The 23,060-nt window shown below is 42.1% G+C and overlaps 1 protein-coding gene across 8 annotated transcripts in view; it reads left to right on the top strand.

The window, feature by feature from the left end:
- Window positions 1-769: 769 nt before the first annotated feature.
- dtnba (dystrobrevin, beta a) overlaps window positions 770-23,060 on the top strand; it is a 464,573-nt gene continuing 442,282 nt past the window's right edge. For 5 of the 8 annotated variants that reach the window (XM_041188316.1, XM_041188314.1, XM_041188315.1 and 2 more), the window contains exon 1: window positions 771-901. The gene's annotated coding sequence lies outside the window, so the exon portion shown is untranslated. Of the gene's footprint in view, window positions 902-4,606; window positions 4,915-23,060 lie in introns of those variants that run through there. The other 3 variants (XM_041188312.1, XM_041188318.1, XM_041188310.1) reach the window with 3 other exon arrangements.

The raw sequence follows: 23,060 nt of genomic DNA, 5'->3' as shown, positions 1-23,060 counted from the left end.
AACTAAACGCCACTAAATTCTCCACATTTAATTCCTGATATCTGCCCTTTGTATGTGTCCTTCATCAGAACTCTGCTTGTTTCCCTTCATATCTTCCAGAAATTAGGTGCCATTTCATTTCTAAATGTAATTTTTAAATGAATATATCTTTGTGTGTGTGTGTGTATATATATATATATATGTATGTATGAATGTGTATGATGACTTGTACAATATGTGGTGCTACAGTTTGTTAGATTAAAAACCGGTGCTAAGCATTGGTGGTGCATAATCACTAAAGTGAGTGCAGTTGTGGTGGTCCAGCTTGAACAACAAAGTCACAGTTTTAAGCCTTCCAAAAACTATCTGGTGCAGTATTTTTTTTGAGAAAGGGAGGAAGTAATAGCTTCCTCTTTCTTTTCTCCACCCCCCCCCCCCCCTCTTCTCCTTCTTGCATCTTTCAGCGTGTCTGCTACACGCCTGATGCGTGAGTGGCAGCCGCCTCTCCTCTGCCATTGGACAGAGGCTCTCGGGCTCCGCCCAGCAGCAGCATGACGTTCCCCTTCGGGTCATGGACAGTCCATCGTAATGGCTGGGGTCCCTTTCGTGCCTGTGAAGGACTCGGGAGTTCGGTGTGCTGGTGATTGGCGAGGCAGCTGGGCGGTGTTTAACTGTTTGAAGGAATGAACTGAACTGAACTGAACTGAACTGGCCGGGACGGGACGGGACGGGACGGGAGAGCTGCCGGGCGTTAGGGGCAGACAGGAATAGCCTGGGTATCGGTGCAATCATCCTGAGGAGGAGGAGGAGGAGGAGGAGGTGGAGGTGTTGGTGTTGGTGTTGGTGGGTTGGGGGGTGTGTGGAATGTAGAGGGCAGCTCAGCCGGCGGAGTCGGAGCTCTCGGTTTGCTGCTGCTTTGCAGGTCAGTTACAACACACTTAACAGATTGCTAAATGTGAAATGTGTTTAATAACCCGGGAAAGCACGCAGGCAGTCACTTAACTGGTGGTCCCCACCTCGAAAGGCAGTTTAGCCAGGCAAGGGAGGAGGATTCCTCACTCCACACACACACACACACACACACGCACACATAGTGAGAGAGAGAGAGTGTCTCACTCCACACACACACATAGTGAGAGAGAGTGTCTCACTCCACACACACACACACACACACATAGTGAGAGAGAGAGAGAGTGTCTCACTCCACACACACACATAGTGAGAGAGAGAGTGTGTCTCACTCCACACACACACACACACATAGTGAGAGAGAGAGTGTGTCTCACTCCACACACACACACACACAGATAGAGAGAGAGTGTGTCTCACTCCACACACACACACACAGATAGAGAGAGAGTGTGTCTCACTCCACACACACACACACATAGTGAGAGAGAGTGTCTCACTCCACACACACACACACATAGTGAGAGAGAGTGTCTCACTCCACACACACACACACATAGTGAGAGAGAGAGTGTCTCACTCCACACACACACACACACATAGAGAGAGAGTGTGTCTCACTCCACACACACACACACACACACACACACATAGAGAGAGAGTGTGTCTCACTCCACACACACACACATAGAGAGTCTCACTCCACACACACACACATAGAGAGTGTGTCTCACTCCACACACACACACAGTGAGAAAGTGTGTCTCACTCCACACACACACACAGTGAGAGAGTGTGTCTCACTCCACACACACACAGTGAGAGAGTGTGTCTCACTCCACACACACACACAGTGAGAGAGTGTGTCTCACTCCACACACACACACAGTGAGAGAGTGTGTCTCACTCCACACACACACACAGTGAGAGAGTGTGTCTCACTCCACACACACACACAGTGAGAGAGTGTGTCTCACTCCACACACACACACAGTGAGAGAGTGTGTCTCACTCCACACACACACACAGTGAGAGAGTGTGTCTCACTCCACACACACACACAGTGAGAGAGTGTGTCTCACTCCACACACACACACAGTGAGAGAGTGTGTCTCACTCCACACACACACACAGTGAGAGAGTGTGTCTCACTCCACACACACACACAGTGAGAGAGTGTGTCTCACTCCACACACACACACACACACATAGTGAGAGAGTGTGTCTCACTCCACACACACACACACACATAGTGAGAGAGAGTGTCTCACTCCACACACACACACACACATAGTGAGAGAGAGTGTCTCACTCCACACACACACACACACATAGTGAGAGAGAGTGTCTCACTCCACACACACACACATAGTGAGAGAGTCTCACTCCACACACACACATATTGAGAGAGAGTGTGTCTCACTACACACACACACACACACATAGTGAGAGAGTGAGTGTGTCTCACTCCACACACACACACACACACACACACACAGAGTGAGAGAGTGTCTCACTCCACACACACACACACACACACAGTGAGAGAGTGAGTGTGTCTCACTCTATATATACACACACACACACAGTGAGAGAGTGAGTGTGTCTCACTCTATATATATATATATATATATATATACACACACACACAGTGAGAGAGAGAGAGTGTGTATCACTCCACACACACACAGTGAGAGAGAGAGAGAGTGTGTATCACTCCACACACACACACAGTGAGAGAGAGAGAGTGTGTATCACTCCACACACACACACACACACACACAGTGAGAGAGAGAGAGAGTGTGTATCACTCCACACACACACAGTGAGAGAGAGAGAGTGTGTATCACTCCACACACACAGTGAGAGAGAGAGAGTGTGCATCACTCCACACACACAGTGAGAGAGAGAGTGTGTATCACTCCACACACACAGTGAGAGAGAGAGAGTGTGTATCACTCCACACACACAGTGAGAGAGAGAGAGTGTGTATCACTCCACACACACAGTGAGAGAGAGAGAGTGTGTATCACTCCACACACAGTGAGAGAGTGTGTATCACTCCACACACACACAGAGAGAGAGAGAGAGAGAGAGAGTGTGTCTCACTCCACACACACACAGTGAGAGAGAGTGTGTCTCACTCCACACACACACAGTGAGAGAGAGTGTGTCTCACTCCACACACACACACACACACAGTGAGAGAGTGTGTGTGTGTCACTCCACACACACACACACACACACACAGAGAGTGTGTGTCACTCCACACACACACACACACACACACAGTGAGAGTGAGTGTGTATCTCACTCCACACACACACACACACGCACACACACAGTGAGAGAGTGAGTGTGTATCTCACTCCACACACACACACACACAGTGAGAGAGTGTGTGTATCTCACTCCACACACACACACACACACAGTGAGAGAGTGAGTGTGTGTCTCACTCCACACACACACACACACACACACACACACACAGTGAGAGAGAGAGAGAGAGAGAGTGTGTCTCACTCCACACACACACACACACACACACACACAGTGAGAGAGAGAGTGTGTCTCACTCCACACACACACACACACACACACACACACAGTGAGAGAGAGAGAGTGTCTCACTCCACACACACACACACACACAGAGAGAGAGAGTGAGTGTGTGTCTCACTCCACACACACACACACAAACACACAGTGAGAGTGTCTCACTCCACACACACACACACACAAACACACAGAGTGAGAGTGTCTCACTCCACACACACACACACAGAGAGAGAGAGGATTCCTCACTCCACACACAGTGAGTGTGTCTCACTCCACACACACACACACACACACACAGAGAGTGTGTCTCGCTCCATACACACACACACACACAGTCTCACTCCACACAAACACACTGAGTGTGTCTCACTCCACACAAACACACTGAGTGTGTCTCACTCCACACAAACACACAGTGTGTCTCACTCCACACAAACACACACACCCACACACACTGTGTCTCACTCCACTCACACACACACACTAATTGAGAGGATTCCTCACTCCACCCACACACACACACACACACAGTGAGAGAGTGTCTCACTCCACACACACACACACAGTGTCTCACTCCACCCACACACACACACTAATTGAGAGGATTCCTCACTCCACACACACACACACCCAGAGTGAGAGAGTGTCTCACTCCACACACACAGTGAGAGAGAGTGTGAGAGTGTGTGTGAGTGATCGGAGTGCAATCCTTGGCTGCGCAGCCCTTCCTCAGGATGTACATCAAGGAAACGTACCGAGCGTGTGTACACTCTCCCCAGCCGACCTGATGCAGTTTTTAATGCCCGATAACGCTTGTCCTTCGCTATTTGCTCCGCGCTGCTCGGTCTGTGGGTGAGAATTTGCATCAAATGGCTCGAGTGTCGAGGCGCCTTTTTCAGGATTGTGTTTGCAAGCTGAAGCGAATGGGGTTTTTTTTGTTTTTTTTTGCTGCTTCAAACACCGAGCCCCTGGGCTCTGGGTGGTGGGGGAGGATGGTGATGTTGCAGATACGGATTTTCATCAGTTTAAAAACACGAATGATTTTTTTTTACGTAGGGGAAGAGGGCGAGTGCTGCTATAGCGAGGGAGGCATTGTGTGGGTGCAGCCTTTTTCACTCATTGAATTGGAGGGGTAGCATCCACCGCAAGGGCACACTGCCAATGTGGTGGTTCCTTCAGAAGAATGTTAAGGCTGGGTTATTATTTGCCATTTCATAGCACTGTAATAATTCTCTTGCTGAGCCTTCTCCCGACATCTGTGAATATCCCTTCAACGTGGAGTGTGTACTTTGTTAACCTAAACTAAAAGCAAAATACTGCGGATGCCGGAAACCCGAAATAAAAACCGAAAGGGCTAGAAAAACTCAGCAGGTCTGGCAGCATCTGTGGAGAGAGAAACAAGAGTTTCGGGTCCAATATGACTCTTCTTCGGAACTCAACTTTGTTCACCGTTTGATTTATAGGGTAAGAAGTTAAACAGGTTTCTCCCTCCACCCCCCCCCCCACCCAGTTACCATCATTCATATTCTCCTATCTAAAGTTGAAAATGCCTTAATGTTTAACTGTCATAGCTCCTCAGTTAGAAATTCCTTTTCAGTGCAGCAGTCTAGTACATTAACATACTTATGCGAAATATTGTGCTTTTTTTGTTCCATGTTATGGTTTGTGTACAAGTATTTAAATGATTACACTAATGATGCCAAAAAGCACAGTTGTCTATATGTTGGTAAGCCAGAGGCTCCACTTGCTCAGTGTTTTCTCAAACTACCTTTTGGGGATTTTGTTTCCAAAGTTTCCTACTGATAAAGGGAAACATCGGCTACAGCCATATCTTTTTTTCCGACAACTAGTCCAGCAGCAGGAATCCATGCATCCCTTTTTTAAAAAGGGAACTCTTATCTTGTGCAGCTACATTATGAGACTCCTAGGTAATGACAGGGTATATATGTGGTGCAATACTGGCTTTAGTGGTTTGATAATTAAAATTGGCTGGATTAAAAAGGCAGTGCACTGACCATTAATTTTTGACTTTATTTCACGTTACTATGATTTTGCTTGTCCAGCTATGATGTATTAACAGTATTTTAAAAAAAAAAACTAATTTGAAGGTTTAGTACCCATTTTTAATCCTTTTCTGTTTCTTGCTGGGCGTCAGGTATTTCGGAAGGATTTAGCTAAATTTTTGGGCTGCACAGTTCATCTTCAGACATAAAACAGTAGACACATGGAGTAAAACACTCCTGTATTACAATTGTGTTTTGGTTAATTCTTGTCTAAGCTGCATTAATAGAATTTGCTACTTAATTCCCCCCCTATAGTATGACCCTTCACACCCACCACAATGTTTAGCTGAACGTGGAGGGTATTTTCAATTTGAATCATCTATAATGACAGAGTTGAGCTCAAGAATTCAGATCAAAGACTAATTCTTGGTGCCGTATACCAATGTCTCTTGAAATGGAAACTTCTTTATAAAATGTTACCATGAAGGCAGTGTTCTTTATACTTCACAAAAATTACAGTAGCCAGAAGGCAAGATGTACGACTTGCTGGCTAGTAGATTATAGGCATTAGTTATTTTTTTAGATTACATATGGCTGGGCAATTTTCTTGCAGTTAAGCTGTGTTTTTGTGTGGCATTTGTACAGTATCTGTTGGTGAGTGATTATCAGCTTGTTTTCATGTGAATGAGAGCAGGTGACTACAAGTCACTGTGTAAATAGGCACGGTTAGTGTAATTAGGACAATGTGACCTGAAGCGGTGAGGCACCTGTAAATCCTGAACACACAGCACACACCTGAGCAATATATACTGCAGTTTTTGACCACAATTTATAACCCACGTTGGCAATATTAGCATTACTAGATAACCATCCTCCAGCACTTTGGAGGTGAATGGCAATAAAACTTAGCTGTGTATGTTTAAATTAAGTAGGAATATTTGGTTGGCATGCTTTTAGTAGTGCAGTGCCACATGGATCAGTTCTGGGGCCAGAGCTATTTATAATCTATATTAATGGCTTGGACGAAGGAACCAACTGTAATGTATCTAGGTTTGCTGACAATACAAAGGTAGATGAGAAAGTAAGCTGTGCAGAGAACACAGACTGCAAAGGGATGTAATAAGTTAGATGAGTAGGCAAGAAGGTGGTAGATGGAATATAATTTAGGAAATTGAGTTACTTCATTTTGGTAAGAAGAATAGAAAAGCAGAATATTTTTAAATAATGAGAAACTATTAAATGTGAATGTTCAGAGGGATTTGGATGTTCTTGTGCTAGAAAAAGTTAACGTGCAAGCAATGAGGAAGGCAAATGCTATTTTGTCCTTTGATGGAAGAAGCCTTGCTGCAATTGTTTGGTAAGATCATGCCTGAAGAACTGTGTACACTTTTGGCCTCTGTACTTAAGCACAGATATACATGCCTTAGAGAACATGTAACAAAGGTTCATTGGATTCATTCCTGGAATGCAAGGGGTCCTATGTCCTAGGCCAGCATTTATTGCCCATCCCTAAATGCCCTTGAGAAGGTGATGGTGTGCTGCCTTTTAAACCACTGCAGTTCATGTGCTGTAGGAACACTCATAGTAATGTTAGGAAGAGTATTCCAGAATTTTGACCCAGCGACAGTGAAGGAATGGCAATAAAGTTCCATGTCAGGGTGGTGTGTGACTTGGGCAGGAACTTGCAGGTGGTGGTATTCCCATGCAGCTGCTGCCCTTGTCCTTCTTGGTGGTAGGAGTTTGTGGGTTTGGAAGATGAATGGGTTTATTCTGTCAGGAGATTAGCTCATTGGTAAGGTGATCTCACTGAGACACATATAACTTTGCAAGAGCTTGACAAGGTAAATGCAAAAACATTGTTCCCTCTGGCTGGAGAGTCCAGAACTAAGGGATGTACATCTTAGTGTAAGAGATCAGTCATTTGGACTTGAGATGAGGAGAAATGTCTTCATTTAGAAGGTTGTGAATCCTGGGAATTGTCTACCCCAGAGGTTGTGGATGCTCAGTCATTAAGTATATTCAAGGCTGTTCAGTAGATTTTTGTACACAAAGGAAATCCAGGAATATGGAGATTGGGCAGGAAAAGACATTGATTTCAAGGATCAATTATCATCTCATTGAAATGGCAGAGCGGGCATGAAGGGTCCCATGGTCTACTCCTGTTTCTATTTCTTATGTTCTTATTAAGTTTTATAAACCTGAGATTTTCCTTTTTTGGTACAGTTTATGCCAGAAATAGGGTTCATTGCAAGGTTATACAAAGCAAGAGAACTCTATTGTTTGCATCTAATTTACCTATCAGCCTATTAGCATAGTTTTATATGTGGGTGGTGCATGAGTGATGGGAGTGTAAAATTGCATGCAAGCGAAACTTAAAGGAATAGGTGCAATTAAAGGGTATCTTAAAACTTTGAAACAGCTTCATAAAATTGTATAATACATCCAGAACTATTAGTAGCCTTTGCTAATGTTGAAGGGGTGAAATTAGATAATTTAACTGAGTCTGGAGAACTGAATCTAGGATCTCATTGGTGTGCATGGCTCAGCTATTTGTTGCCTGAATCAGCTGTGACTTGTAATTATGTGGATAGTAATTCACATAAATGCTTCCTCCTATGGTGGATTTCGTAATACAAGTGTTAGTTACCGCTCATCAGCCCAAACCTGAATGTTGTCCGTGTCTTGCTGCATATGAGTACAGATCGCTTTAGAACACAACTCCTCGGATACTAAAGCAGCACCACACAGGTGCCAGAGAATTACTATCTTCAACAAGAGACAATCTACATCTCCTCTTGAGTTTAAATGGGTATTACCATCACTGAATCCTCCATTATCAACTTCCTGGGAATTACCATTGACCAGAAACCTAACTGAACCAGCCGTATTAATGCTGTGGCTACAAGAGTAGATCGGAGACAGGCAATTCTGGGAGTACGTAACTCACCACCTGACTCCCCAACGCCTGTCCACTAACTACAAGGCATAAGTCAGGAGTGTGATGAAATACTCTCCACTTGCCTGGATGAATGCAGCTCAAACAACACTTGGGAAAGAGACCACTTGATTGGCACCCCATCCACCATCTTAAACGTTCACTCCCTCCACCACTGACAGTGGCAACAGTGTGTACCGTATACAAGATACAATGCAGCAACCCATCAAGCCTCCTTTGCCAGCACCTTCCAAAAGCCCAACCTCTACCGCCTAGAAGAAGAAGGGCAGCAGATGCATGGAAACACAACCACCTGCAAGTTCCTCTCCAAGCCACACATCATCCTGACTTGGGACTATACTGCTGTTGCTTCATTGTGGCACTGCGGGTGTACTTACACTACATGGACTGCAGCGGTTCAAGATGATAACTCACCACCACCTGTTTGAGGGCAGTTAGTAATGGACAATTAATGCTGACATTACCAATGCTGCTCACATATATTCACCTAGAGGGCCCTGTCCTTTGCAAACAGAACATGCCCTTGCATTGTGCCTTTTTTCAACCAAGCAAAAGCTAGGGGTTCAGCCATTCTCTGGTTCATTCCCCATGGCAATTCCTTGACTATTCAGTTAACCTGCCTGGCTTGAATGTAAACAAAAGCTTGGCAATTAAATGTTCCCTGATGCATTGTCCATGCCAATGCCTCGAGCAATCACCGGTCCACTCCCAAATCAAATAGCACCACCTTCTCTTGCAGCATAAATTGTTGTTCTTGGTATTCTTGTGAATTTGTCTGGATGAGTGCAAGATGAAAAGCTTTGGCAGCAACACTCAAGTAGGGAAGTTTTGCTACAGTTGTATAGGGCATTAGTGAGACCACATCTGGATGGTGAATACTGATTCATTTTCAACCATTTGAATTACCTGTGAATTATTTTACATACACAAGTAATATGCCAGTGTTTCCCAGAGAAGTTAGTGAAGAAAATTGCAAGGAAATAGTGCTCAGTAAAGTGCTCAACTATACCATGAATGGCTGATCTAAAGAGCGTGATAATGAGAAACTGCAGTAGTACTTCACATGTAGAAAGGAAATGAATGTAGATCAACGCTGCCGTCTGTGGATTTTGAGGCACTATTCCACCAAGGTTCAGAGAGAGATTGTTAAAGAAACTTCATTGAGAGAACATAGGGTTAATTCCTCTGAAAGCATAGCAAGAAGCTATTTTTAGTATCCAAAGGTAGAAAAAAACATTGAAGAGCTGTGATGTGTATCTCAGAATGAGAAATGATCCGACCAAGGTTCCTTTCACTCCATGGTCAAACACAAGTAAATCTTGGGAGCAAGTACTTGTTGATTTCTTTGAATTGGAAGGGAAAAAGTAACATGTTTTGGTCAATAGCTGTAGCAAGTGGATACACGTTGAACCTTTGCCCAGTACTGCAAGCACTCAAACTGTTGAGGTTTTGAAAGTTATTTTGCAAGATTTAGGTTGCCAGAGGCCTTGGTGTCAGATATTGGTCCACAGTTTACATCAGAAGAGTTTGAAATATTCCTGAGTAAGAATGGAGCCATACACGCTTTAATTCCACCATGTTACCCTGAATCAAATGATGCTGCAGAAAGAAGTATACAAATTGTGAAGAGGTCTTTGCAGAAGTATTTGCTAGGTGACAAGCTAGGCAATAATTTCCATGTTTTCTCCTTGACACAGGCAAGACAATTTTCTGTTTGCTTGCAGAATAACCTCGCAGCCTAAGACAGGTTGCTCACCTTAAACATGCTTCCAGGACGAGACTTAGTTTGCTTAAGCCTGATGTTAATAGTAAAGTAAGAGAACAGCAAGACAAAGTGAAGATGAGTCATGACACACTGGGCATGAAACAGAGAGTTTAGTGTTGGTCAGAACGCCATGGTGAAAAACCACTGAGGTGATAAGGAGAAGTATGTGTTTTGAATTATTGTAAAGAGACTAGGTGTATTCACATATCTAGTGAAGATTGGAGAGAGACTTCATTGGTGCCATGTAGATAATTTGCATAAAAGAGGAAACCTGACAAAGGGACAGCATGAGAAACCTCCTACAGTCCAAAGTGAAAGTCTGGAAGAAAGTGAAAGTCTGGAAGAAAGTGAAAGTCACAAAGACACTAAAGTTTGCCAGTATCTCAGAATCCGCCAGTAGAGCAAAGTGAGTCAAGAGTCTTTGATTCAGACAAATCTATCAGTGTCATAGACCCAACCATTAAGTGGAATTTGTAGTCAAAGTTCAGATTTGACAGAGTCAGAGATGTTGAGAGAACAGAGTCAAAGCTAATGGGAAATGGAAGAAGATACCCAGACAGGAAGAGAAAGAAACCAGATAGGTTAATTGAAGTATATAGGAAGGAAGAAGAAAATAGTTCTGTTCATTATTTCTTGTCAAATGATATTTTCGTTAAATATATACTGGTGTTAAGGAAAACTTTTCTTAACATCTAAATTACTCTGGCCATGTTGGTCATTTGTATGTTTTAGTTATGGTTGCAGTTAAAAAGAAATATGCAACCCAGCCTGTTAAATTTCAGGGAGTGTTGACGTTGGCTTAGTCATATAGTAGTCTGGAAATTTATGTACATATATTACTTTACATTTTAATGTACATTTTTTGAACTGGGAGTGTAGCATGTTGTAATTGCTGAACATTTTACTGTATTGCTAAAGTTAGTTCGTTAATCGTTGCCAACATTCAAGTGTGTTAGTCTGAGTGCAATACACAACAGCAACTGCCCTTGCCTGTTCTACAATGCTATAATTTAACTAAACTTTAAGCTTCTTTCCCAGGACCTCAATACTTTGGAATTCCTTATGGTCTAAAGTATTCCCTTCTTTATATAATGTACAGCTTTTTAGAAGGAAAGGTTTGAGGTTAATTAGTTACAGCTTCCCCATTTACCTCTCCAGCTCTTTTGACAATCTCCTGGAGTCTTCAGCCTTCATTTTGGGTTCACTACTTAACAAAGAATAATGCTGATGTAAAATTCTGATGTGATTTTATGCCAAAAATCAATGGGAAGTCAATCTAGATGGGCCAAACGTGGTCGTAGCAAATGGAAAAAATATATTTTTTCTCCTCCGGTTTGCTGGAGCATGGTTGGTCATATGGGCACAGAAGTACCCCACACAAGTGATCGTTTCATGAGTTATCCTGGACATTGTGTCATCAGAGTATTGAGATGTAGAAGGCATTGCAGCTGAACATTGTAATGATTGCACCTGACATGCACGTTCCAATCAGAATTTCTATATAAAAATATATAAATAAAAACAAAAAAACTGTGGATGCTGGAAATCCAAAACAGGAGCAGAAATACCTGGAAAAACTCAGCAGGTCTGGCAGCATCGGCGGAGAAGAGTACAGTCTGTTCTGTTGAAGGGTCATGAGGACTTGAAACGTCAACTGTGCTCTTCTCCGCCGATGCTGCCAGACCTGCTGAGTTTTTCCAGGTATTTCTGTTTCTGTTTTTGTTCAGAATTTCTATGTGTTGCAGCCAAGAGTATTTGTGCTCGATCATTTCCCCCTTGTCCTACTTGAGGGGCATGGAGAATGAGCAACAATTGTCTTGTGGCTTACCTTGTTTTTAGTGTCGTTTACCAATGTTATTTAGTCCTGGATAAATTAAATGGGAGTTAAACTGAATCAAGTATAGGTGCATTCAAATTATTCATTTAGTCTTTGGTTTGACCAGCCTGCAACATCATGTTAGTGAGCATGGTGACATTGAGATGAGAGTAGGTTGGCAATAATTGCATCATCTAGAATCATTGCCTATAGGTGATGAACAAGCTTGTTTGTGGAGAAAAGTGAAAAAAAGTTGTGGAAGCCTATTCATTTTTCGTACTCAAATGCCTCAAAGCACTTTGATTTCTGTAAAAATGATTTGAATTTTTTGTCTGGAGCTGTACATTGCTTTCCTTTATAACTCTTCCTGGCTATAATTAAAGTGCATATAATAACAGTGTTATTCCAACCCTTCACTGCAAGTTATCTGTAATGTAACATTTAATTTATGCCGCAATTAAATATCTGAGCCTAACACTGTTGCTTTTATGAATGAAAAACAGAAATAATTTTTTTTGCACAGTCTTCCTTCATTCCAGGAAGATGCATTAGTTTTGCTGAATTACAGCCTATGGGGGATTGTATCTACAGGTGAGATTCAGCTGAAAGACTACTTGCTGTTACATTCAGTGACACATGTCCAGCCATCCATCCCATTACTGTTGCTGAGGAAGTTATGTAGAGAACCCACACCTTTTCTTCTGTACCTGCCGAGCTGCTAAATATCGCCGTGCAGTGATAAGTATATCTTAGTTCCAACGTTGCCACTCTGCAGATGACTGTCCTCTGACATGCAAACCCCTCCACGTCTGGGTCATTCAGCAAGGAATCAACGGCTGAAATGGACTGAAATATGTCTTTCTTATCTCACTTCAGAGGCCTGGATTGTGCTGGGAAACCTGGTTGCCCCGCTCACTGATAAACCTTTTTGAAACCCCTTTTGGAATTTGTGGTGCTGAAAATTTGCCATATATTTTTTTAGTATCAAAATTCTTTTGATGGTTTCCAACGTCCAGTAGTGACTGTGCCTGCCACTAAATGATGCTACGTTACGGTAACTTGATAAGTCAAATTCTCTCGCATTGAATCCTGGGATTATTGAGTGCTTTGGGTTTAGCATTCTGCACACCTCTGTTTAGAACTAGCTCCACTGTTTTATGGTGATTGAATAAGCATAAATGTTTATTGCATAGAGTGTGGACATTTTCCATTATTTTCGCTGGGTGTCTGTGATTGTATTCCTTCCATTTTCCTGTAAGAATTGCAAATTATTAGCCTTGATATGCAGAAAGCATTGAAGATGGATATTGAAGGAAGGAATTAGCTGAATTTCAGCCTATGGGGGATTGTATCTACAGGTGAGATTCAGCTGAAAGACTACTTGCTGTTACATTCAATGACACATGTCCAACTGTCCATCCCATTACTGTTGCTGAGGAAGTTATGTAAAGAACCCACACCTTTTCTCCTGTACCTGTCGAGTACTGTGAAATCTTTCCTACCTTTTCTATCCCCATGCCATCCTAAGTTGCCTCCTAATCACTGACGTACTTCTGTGGCTGATTAGCCCACAGCAAGATCTCCCAAATACTAAGATAAATGGCCAGTTAATTCGCTTCAGTGATATGGTTGAGGGTCGGGGAGAAGGGGTTAACCAAGAAGGGATTGAGAGAGAATTACATTGAAACTACAACACAAAGCAGGCCATTTAGCCAAACCTATCCATGTTGATATTTAACTTCCACATAAGTAGTAGCCTTAATTGCATGTGCCCATACTGCTTCCATATCTGTCCTCTTTGCTTCAGCCACCTACACTTGATTGTTGACGGCCTCTCTGCTTCAATTGCTAACTCTGCTGGTGTGTTACACAGCCTCTGAAACTTCAGCGCAAAGCAAAGTCGCTCTCCGTGCTAAACCTCTTACATTAAATCTTGTGTTTATGTTTTCGAGCCCTCAAAAATCAGAAACAGCCTGTTTATATCCTGTCCCGTTCATTGATAATTTTAAAGACCCATAAATCTCTTGCCCCAATTTCTCAAAAATCTGTCTTCATATTTGCTTCAGAAGTGTTTGAAAATGTGATTAGTTGTGGATAATCTTGCTCTAACCTATTTCTCCTTACATTTTGTGACCTTTTGGTAGTCAGCACCCTTCCTTTTGCTGCTTAAACACCGGTGAAACCACTCTGCTATAAATTCCTAGTCTAGCCCAATTTCTCTTTTCGAAGTACCATTTTCATTCGTTCTTAACTCAGTTACCAGTTGATCTTGTAATGTGTTATCTGCTTAAACTTGTGTATTCGCACTATTATCTCTCTCTACTAGTGGGTAATTAATACATGGCAGATTTACAAAGGCAGTTTCCATTATAAGTGTGGGGAAAGGAATTTATGATGTGAATATAAATTTAGGAGTAAATTTCATGAATTAAAAATGGGGACTAAATTATGTCTGCGCACTCTGGCTTGCTTTCTCTTGGCCTCTAATCCTGCTTCACTTGAAGATTATGTTTGGCCTTCACTCCCTGTGTGCAGAGCCACAGGATGTTGACTAATATGGTCATACTGCAATATTTTCATTGAAAATATTCCTGAAAAGCCTGACAACAATGGAGAAAGGTAACTCCCAAAAAGACGTTACACATTTGCATCCATGTGTACTGCCTTAAATGCATCGTAGTGCTCTAATCCAGAAAGCCAGTTGGTGAAAGATGGAACTAGAGCCAATCTCGGTTCACACAATTTGCCGAGTTACACATTAAAAGTGTAGCTCACAACCTGACAACCACAGTTTTAGTCTGTGTATTTATAAGGGCTCGAGTGAATCCTCAGTTAATGTCCAGCGCCTGCATGCATTTAACATGCATATGCATTTTATTAACAAATCAATAGAAATTTTTGGTATTATTGTGCATCATTATAATTCAAGTGTCCACAATAAACTGCTCAGTTAGCGGGACACCAGGTGTTGTGTTTATGAAGTAATGGATGCTGTAAGTAATTTTCAGTCAGGTCTTCTGGACGTTTATTCTGTAAAATCATTGTATTGTCAGGAAATCAAAGCTATTTGTTTACCTTTCTTGTATTTGGGCAAGTCCAGTTTCTGATCATGTATCCTCTTTTAAATTGTGAAATCCTGAAGGGATAAAGCCAATAGTTGAGAATACTACCAGGGTAAGAAGAGTAAATGTGTAAATCAGGAAGTAAAAAATTAGGTGATGACAAACTTGGATTTCAAAAGGCTGAAGATTGTAGGAGGAAGGAAAGATTTAGGTAGAGGAAGAGAGGTCCAATTTTGAAATCTTAGGAAAGGAGCAGACTGGAGCAAGAGCGTGTGTTAATAGTCTTCAGTACCTTGGGTTTGTAGAAGTTGGAAGAACATGTAAATTTCAAGTTTTGAAGGAACAGGGACAGTTCAGTGAAGCACCAACTATAAAATTATAATGAAGATTAAAGTGAAGAAGAAGGAAATTGAGAAAAGCAGTGGAGTGCCTCTTCAGATACAGGAGTAATATGGAACTCGTTGTGTTCAAGGCTTCAGAGTGTTTAGAGGAAAAGTAGTGTTTGACACAGAAGACAAAACAGGAGTGGGAGTCTCCTGTCATTTGAAGTAAATTTTCCAGATCAGTTCTGCCAGGCAGTTTAACATTGAGCCCAATGCTGATCAGAATGAATTGTACTTCTTGATAGCTGGACTTGAATTTACAGTTGTGTGCCATTAAGTTGATCAAGACCTTAGGTAAACAATTTTCATTGTAAATCTTACTTTACTTTGTGACGCAGGCTATCATAATGTATAACAAATCAAAGAAATTACTCCACTTATAAAATGGGAATGATATGAAGATAGAAATTGTTCTAAGGGAATGAATTTAAAAAATGCACTCTCCTCTCAAAAGAAGTCTGTGAAGAGAATATGTTAAAGCAATGTAAAAGATTACTTAAAATATGAATTAGAATAATATGCAAAAATATTTATGGCCAAATTGGTGTAAAGTGGGTGTCCGATTGTTTTGTCAGATTGCTAAAAAGATCAGAAATGCTATATATAATACGTTAAATTTTTAACTCTGCTGTGTTGCCATGGTTATAATACATGGTGTGGCAGCATGGAGGTTAAGATTATAATAATTTTTTTTTACCTTTGTAGTAGGAAGGGTGAGATGACTACACAAAAAATTTTCACTTGGAGTGTTTCAACAAATGGAAGACAAATTCTTGAATATTACAGTTGATGAAGAGCCAGACTGAAAAGATCTTGATTTTAACATTTATTTTCACCATTTTGTAATTGAAATCAAACCCAAAAAAAAAAAATATTTTGGATGCATTTATATAGTGTAGTGTCCAGGCAAAATCATGTCAACTTGGTAATCATGGGGTTTGGTGGTTTTGTTCAGTTCACCTGTTCAGGAAGCAGTGTTTCTCAGCCTTGCTTACTCATTACATGTTCAACATTTTAAATGTGGAACGGATGCTTTGCCAACGTGAGCATCCTAGCACATGCAGAGCTTCATTCCCAAGAGGGCAGTTAAATGTTTCAACTAGCCAGGAGTCAGAACAGTGGAAACAGGATGGAACTTGAACCGCAGCTGCCTGTCTCAAGAAAATAACTGCACTGTAGGTGGACATAAGGATTGGCTTGAGATAATTTGGGATGTTCAAAAGGGGAGAAATGTCTCATGCAATGCCAGTCAGTAGGTGGGCAGGCAGTGGGAGAAGGATAAAGTTGACCTCGTTTTACCTCCCAAGAATGAGTTGACATTGCTTTAACGTATTCTCTTCACAGACTTCTTTTGAGAGGAGAGTGCATTTTTTAAAATTCATTCCCTTAGAACAATTTCTACGTATCATTCCCGTTTTATAAGTGGAGTAATTTCTTTGATTTGTTATACGTTATGATAGCCTGCGTCACAAAGTAAAGTAAGATTTACAATGAAAACATTGGCGTTCTGTTGATTGTGATAGGTGGGGAATATTGACATAACAAATGGAAATTGTAATTATGCCAATGAGAATTCCTTAAGCACAGTTTTAGTCATTTAAAAATCCAGCAGCCACATTGTCATGGACCAATAGTCAGGAAGAACAATCTGTTCGGAAATGATTTTTGCTGATCGCTATTTAATTGATGGTGTGTAAAACTGACCTGAAAATATCACCAAGAATCATTGCTTGTAATTGGAGCTTGTTTATTATTCCTGCTCTGAGACCAGATGGACAGTGCATGAAGAAATAGGTCTTGCTGTGGCTTTGTGCAAGAGAGCCATGTATGGCCACTTGTGCTATATTTGGAGAAGCATTTCTGCAGAATTAGCCAGAGGCACGTGGTGTGATTGTCTCCACTTGGTTTCTATTGTGGGGTGGATTGCACAGCACTGGAACAACAAAAGCAATTTACAGATTACATCCATGTAATTGTTTCAAAGCCAGGCTTTGTGATTTTTAACCCCAATTTTAATCCCTGCATTTGACAGTATAAGGCGAAGTGGGGTAGAGTCCCGGTACTCTGTGCACTATTGCCACTATTCTAGCTCTTGAATTTCGGGAGACTTGAAGTCCTCTGCCCTGGCAGTCAGGTCCCATAAGCATATTCAAAGATTGGTGTCTGATGATGTCATGTGGACTCCAGCATGACTTTAACCATGGGGCTGGGTAAGGTGCACACAGTACTGGCCACACCAGGGAATGCTGCTGTGAAACAGATCCAAGGCTGCAAAAGGCCCAGGCAAACGCATTTTTAAATTCTTCTTGGGTTTCTTTCTGGGATGGGAGGGGCAGGAGTGCTTCTCTGGTCGCCACAAAGAATCCATGGTAATCCAAAAAAAATTGAGACTTCTAACCTAGGTTCCTTACTGCTCTTAAAGAGGAGGTTGTTTCATCCATTGAGTCTTGTTTGAAAACGCGTGCAGGTTCCAGTGAAGGAACCTTGTGCTCAACGTGCATAATCTAATCACAATGAACTCTCATTTGTTGTGGGCAAGGGGTTGGGCAAGTTTAAATTGTGGAGTTATTTACTCCAATCAATAACTGAGTTTGAAGAAGAGCTACCTTGTCCCCTCAGATTTTTCAGGTGCTATATTATAGAAAGCTATTGTAGGCAGTACAAATAGAAAGTCATCTCCAGTTAAGCAAGTAGTTTTATCTCACAGGAAGTGACCTGCCCCTTGCATCAACTAAAAGATTTCATTCTGTCCACAGCATCTTCATTCAAATGAATACAATCTCAAGGGGTCAAAATACAAATTGGAGTCAGCTACGCACTAATCGATTGATCATTAAGTGCTGTTGTTTCAGAATGTTCATGTCACTCTCAGTGAAGTTGACAATGCTTTGTTCTGTATCCTTTGTTAATATGGGTCCGATATGAGCTATGGAAAGTTGCTGAAGTTACATCACCTTCACTGAGGGTTCCATTGCAGCATGAAATGAGCCAAACTTAGTACTTTGGCAACACCTGCCAATGCAAATAGTATTGCAGTTCATTGGTGTTCATCGAGTGAAAGTTCAAGGAGGTTGTGCTACAAATATAGTTATAGCCGCCTCACTTATACCAATATGCAAGGAAATTTCCCTCTTGCTCTTCATCTGCCAATTTTCTCCTCATCGTTTCTCTCATGATGGCATTTTTTGCTGAAGTACGATTTTATGGATGACATTTTTAAAAGCTTTGTAAAACAAGAAATTGTCAACCGAGTCAAAATAGGAGATGGAGGGCCAACAAAGCTTAGTCAGAGGCGGGTTTTAATGAGTGTATCTAAGGAGGAGAGAAAGGAGAAGTGGCAGATGTTTAGAGAGGGTGTCCTACAGTGTATGACAACTGAAGACATACTTGCTAATGGTAAAGTGAAGGAAATGGGGTCTGCAAATGTAGTCAGAATAGAAGGAACAAATAGTTCTTGGAGGGTTGTACACATTGTTGCCTCCCATTTCCTTTTGCTGTGCACGGCCCATTTGTGTTACGTGGCAAGTTTGTCCCCTGTGTGGTGTATTCCCGATTGTTGTGCAACTACCCAACTTAGACTGAACATTTGTTGTAGAACTGCAGAAGGTTACAGAGATAGGGAGGGTGCGGCCATGAAGTGACTTATATAAAAGAATACGAATGTTAAATCAAAGAGATGACGGGACTGGGAGTCTATGTAGATCAGTGAGCATAGGCTCAGTGGATGTGGGAGATTTGGTATGTGATAGAATGGCAGTGTATTAAGATGAGCTAAAGTTTATGGTATTGTCACTGGACTAGTATGCCAGAGACCCAGGTAATGCTCAGGGGACCTGGATTCAAATCAGATGGTAAGGTTTGAATCTGATAAAAATCTGGAATTAAAAGTATGAGGGATGGCCATGAAACCATTGTCGATTCCAGAGAAGTACTCCTGCTCCACTAATGTCCTTTAGGGAAGGAAATCTGCTGTCCTTCCCTGGTTTGGCCTACATGTGACTCCAGACCCACAGCAAAGTGATTGACTCTTAATTGGCCTCGTTCAGAGGGCAATTAGGGATGGGCAATAAATGCTGGCCTAGCCAGTGATGCCCACATCCCATGAATGAATAAAGAAAAAATCATCCCACCTGAGCCCACAGTTGTTGTTAATAATGCTGTATCATGGATTTGTCCATCTGCATACATTGTCTTAAACAATGGATTAGTACAAGATGTATTCTTTATCTGAACACCTGTATTACACAAGTGCATTATTCATTAGGCCCTGTACTAGACTTAATCAAAGACGTTTTGTTTTGATAGACGTCTTGGCAGTATAACGCAGTTTCTTCCCACAGACACTCTCACGGTATGTTTAAAATATGGATAGAAATGTTAGTAGAAAAACAGAAATAAATGTAATCCATCTCATCAATTATCGGATTAATTACTTACTGTTCAATTACAGAAATGATACTTCTGATCATCTGTTGCTGGTCGGTTGCTACTTTACTAATGGTTAATGTAATAAAATATTGCATAGTTTGGCAGTAAGTGTTCAAGTCACAAAATGACTTCTTTTAGATAAGGTGTTAGTACAAAATGGTGGCTTGACCTTGTTAGCCTGTTACAGAATACAGCCTCTTTTTTAAAAAAAAGGGCAAGTTAAGCAGGTAAGCAAAGTATATCAGATATTAGCAGCTCTACTAATATAAAATCTAAAACCTAGGCCTGTTTACAAAGGCTTCTTTCCCAATGTTTAATTGAAGGAAACTACAGCTCATTTAGGATTGGATATTAGACCAGCAGTCATAATCTAATTAAATGACAGAATAAGCTCAAGGGGCCGAATGCCCTACTCCGCTAGGTCGTATGCTTGTATGTACATATATATGTAAACAATCTGCCAAAACTGAGATAGCGGAGGGGAAGAAAGAGTGGTGGAGAGGCAGCTCTGGAATGTGGAACCTGACCCATGTTTTTGATTGATGGTAGCCAAGGAACAGCACGCAGGAAAATGAAGGGGATTAAAGATAGATTCTTGGTGGACTTCAAAGCAAGGATCCCACTAAAATGTGGGACCACACTGAAGGGTTCTCAAAATTCCCACATTTTTCATATCATCAACAAGGATATGACTTTTGGACTTTTACGGCAGAGGACCCAACTGCTGAGTTAAGTGTGGAACCCTGCAGACAGGAGGCTAGGCCCATGAAGGCCTGGGACTGGATATGCCTGGGCTTGTTGAGTGCAGTGTGGATTGTTGCCGGAAACCAGATAACGAGAGGAGACAGAATACGCATTCTTCCCTTTAAAACAATCAACCCAGAGAAAGACTTCATCTTACACGAAACTAAAGCCCATCAAAATCTTGCATACATACTCGCTATTAACTACTAAGGCAAGAAGGCAGCAATCAATGCAATTATGCGAACCCATCAATACTCCGCATATACAATGGATTTCCGTTCGAGACTAGTGACGGGGACAGGAAGACAATGATAAACATCATGCGAGCCCATTAAAAACAACGAAACAACAATCACCTGAAGAAGCCCACCAAAAAATCGGACAAAGAACTAACCTTGGTTTCAGATAAGAAACTTGAAAAAACAGTATAACTGGGCCACCAGTTACGAAGGTGAAGCTGAGACAGAAGGGTGAGCAGTTTTGAGGGTAGTTTTGGGCAGTGAGCAGTTTGGAGCGGTTGTAGCTGAGCCAGGCGGAGGGAGGAGATCTGGAGGTTTGCAGGCCCGCAGGCAACATCATGGCGAGGGGTACGGGGTGGCAGGCTAAACTGAAGACAACAAGGCCACAACCGCAGCCCTCCACGAAGATCAACCACCCACAACTGCGCCCGCCACCCAACTGAAGAACCTTCGCAGATTCCACAGACCAGGGCCATGTGGGGACGGCAGGCCCCAGAGGACACAAAGAGCGTACCCCAAAACTGCACCCGGCTTACCTGGCTGGATTTCAAACTGTCAAGGATCTCTGGGTTGGTGAGCATGATCCCTGACCTCTCCTAGTTCAGTTTAGTTAGGTTTTGGGGGTGGGACAAGGTTAAGGGGATTAGTAGCGTGATTTTCCCTCGTTATGCCGTGTGTTCCCCATTCTCAACTAAGTTTACTTTGTAGGTCTGTATAATCTCAGTGTGATCCTAATGTTATAAGTTCATTTGTGACTTCAGTAAACCCAGTTTTTTTTTCTCTTGCACCAAAACCAGTTGTCAGCTGCAATTTGTCACAACCCCCAAATAAGTCCCAGGTCTAGAACCCAGGGAGTGGGAGCGATTCGGACCGCTCAGAAGTCAGAGGTGAAGCTGACACACACACCACCACCCCCTACACACAGCAATCTGAAAGGTAGCGTGCAGGCCCTGTTCTGTGATGAGCATGGCCACACAAAAAAGTAATGGCGCCATGCACTGGAAAAATTAGGATGCACAGAACGACAGCATTTTAAGGGGACATTGCTTCAGCAGTTACAGTGCAGGCAAGAAGAGAGCCGTTGCTGGAGGTGCTTGGATTAGGATAAATGTGCATAAAATATTGCTTAAACCACACTTGGTGTTTTGGATACCCCCATTATAGAAAGGCATTGAGGATATTGAGGTAGAAAGTTGTTTCAGATGATGCAATGCAGGGGGCATTGAATTCCCATTCTGTGCAAGATGTTTCCAGGGATGGAACACTATAGTTACGAGGAGGGATTTGAGATTTTAGCCTTTCCTTCGCTCATGCAAATTGGCTTAATTGGCTTTAGAGTTCTTGAATGTTTACAAAGGGTTTTATTTGAACAAATAATGAAAGACTGTTACCTCTGAGCTAAAGCCTGGAAGGCCATCAATTAAAATGGTCACTGAGAGTGAGGCGAGATTGGTAGATGTTTATGTTATTCAGAAGATTATTGTAGTTAGAATAGTTAACTACAAGATATAGTTGCGGTCGAGACCATTGCATCTTTTAAGGGAAAATTGGCCAAATCTTTGAAGCAGTGGAAGATGGGAGGCTCTGAGGAGCATGTGGAACATTGAACTTAGTTTTGGATTGTTCTGACAAAGAACCAGCATGCAGACAGTTGGCTGAATGGCCTCCGTGACTGCTTTAAACTTCTGTGGTTCAATCACACTTTGTTAATTCAACAGATCATAGCTGAACAGCAATCTTTATTAAAAAAAATACAGCAACTGAGGGCCAGTTGTTTCCTACTTTCTTTCCCCTCGTTTAAAGACAAGTTGACACTCCTCAAGGAGACAAACCAAGAAGCTGTCAATCCAGAGAAAATTGCAACAGCATTCAACGACCTCAGGATGTGCAAATAAAGATCAGTTCACTGCATGAAACACCTGAGCGATGACCTTAGAGAGCCAGGCTGTTTAACAGTTCTACATAACCACTGTACCCCAGATCACACAGAAATTTGCAGCATCGAAGGAGGGCATTCAGCCCATCGACAAGGAGTAATCAAGCCTAATTCCACTTTCTAGCTCTTGGTCCAGAGCCTTGTAGGTTCCGGCACTTCAAGTACTTTTTAAATTTATGAGGGTTCCTGCCTTTACCGCCCATTCAAACAGTGAGTTCCAGATTCCCACCACCTGTGTGTAAAAATTCCCCTTGAGTTCCCTCTAAACTTTCTACCTC

Source organism: Carcharodon carcharias, chromosome 5 (assembly GCF_017639515.1).
Source record: "Carcharodon carcharias isolate sCarCar2 chromosome 5, sCarCar2.pri, whole genome shotgun sequence".
NCBI lineage: Eukaryota > Metazoa > Chordata > Chondrichthyes > Lamniformes > Lamnidae > Carcharodon > Carcharodon carcharias.
This window is presented reverse-complemented; position numbering and strand designations above follow the sequence as displayed.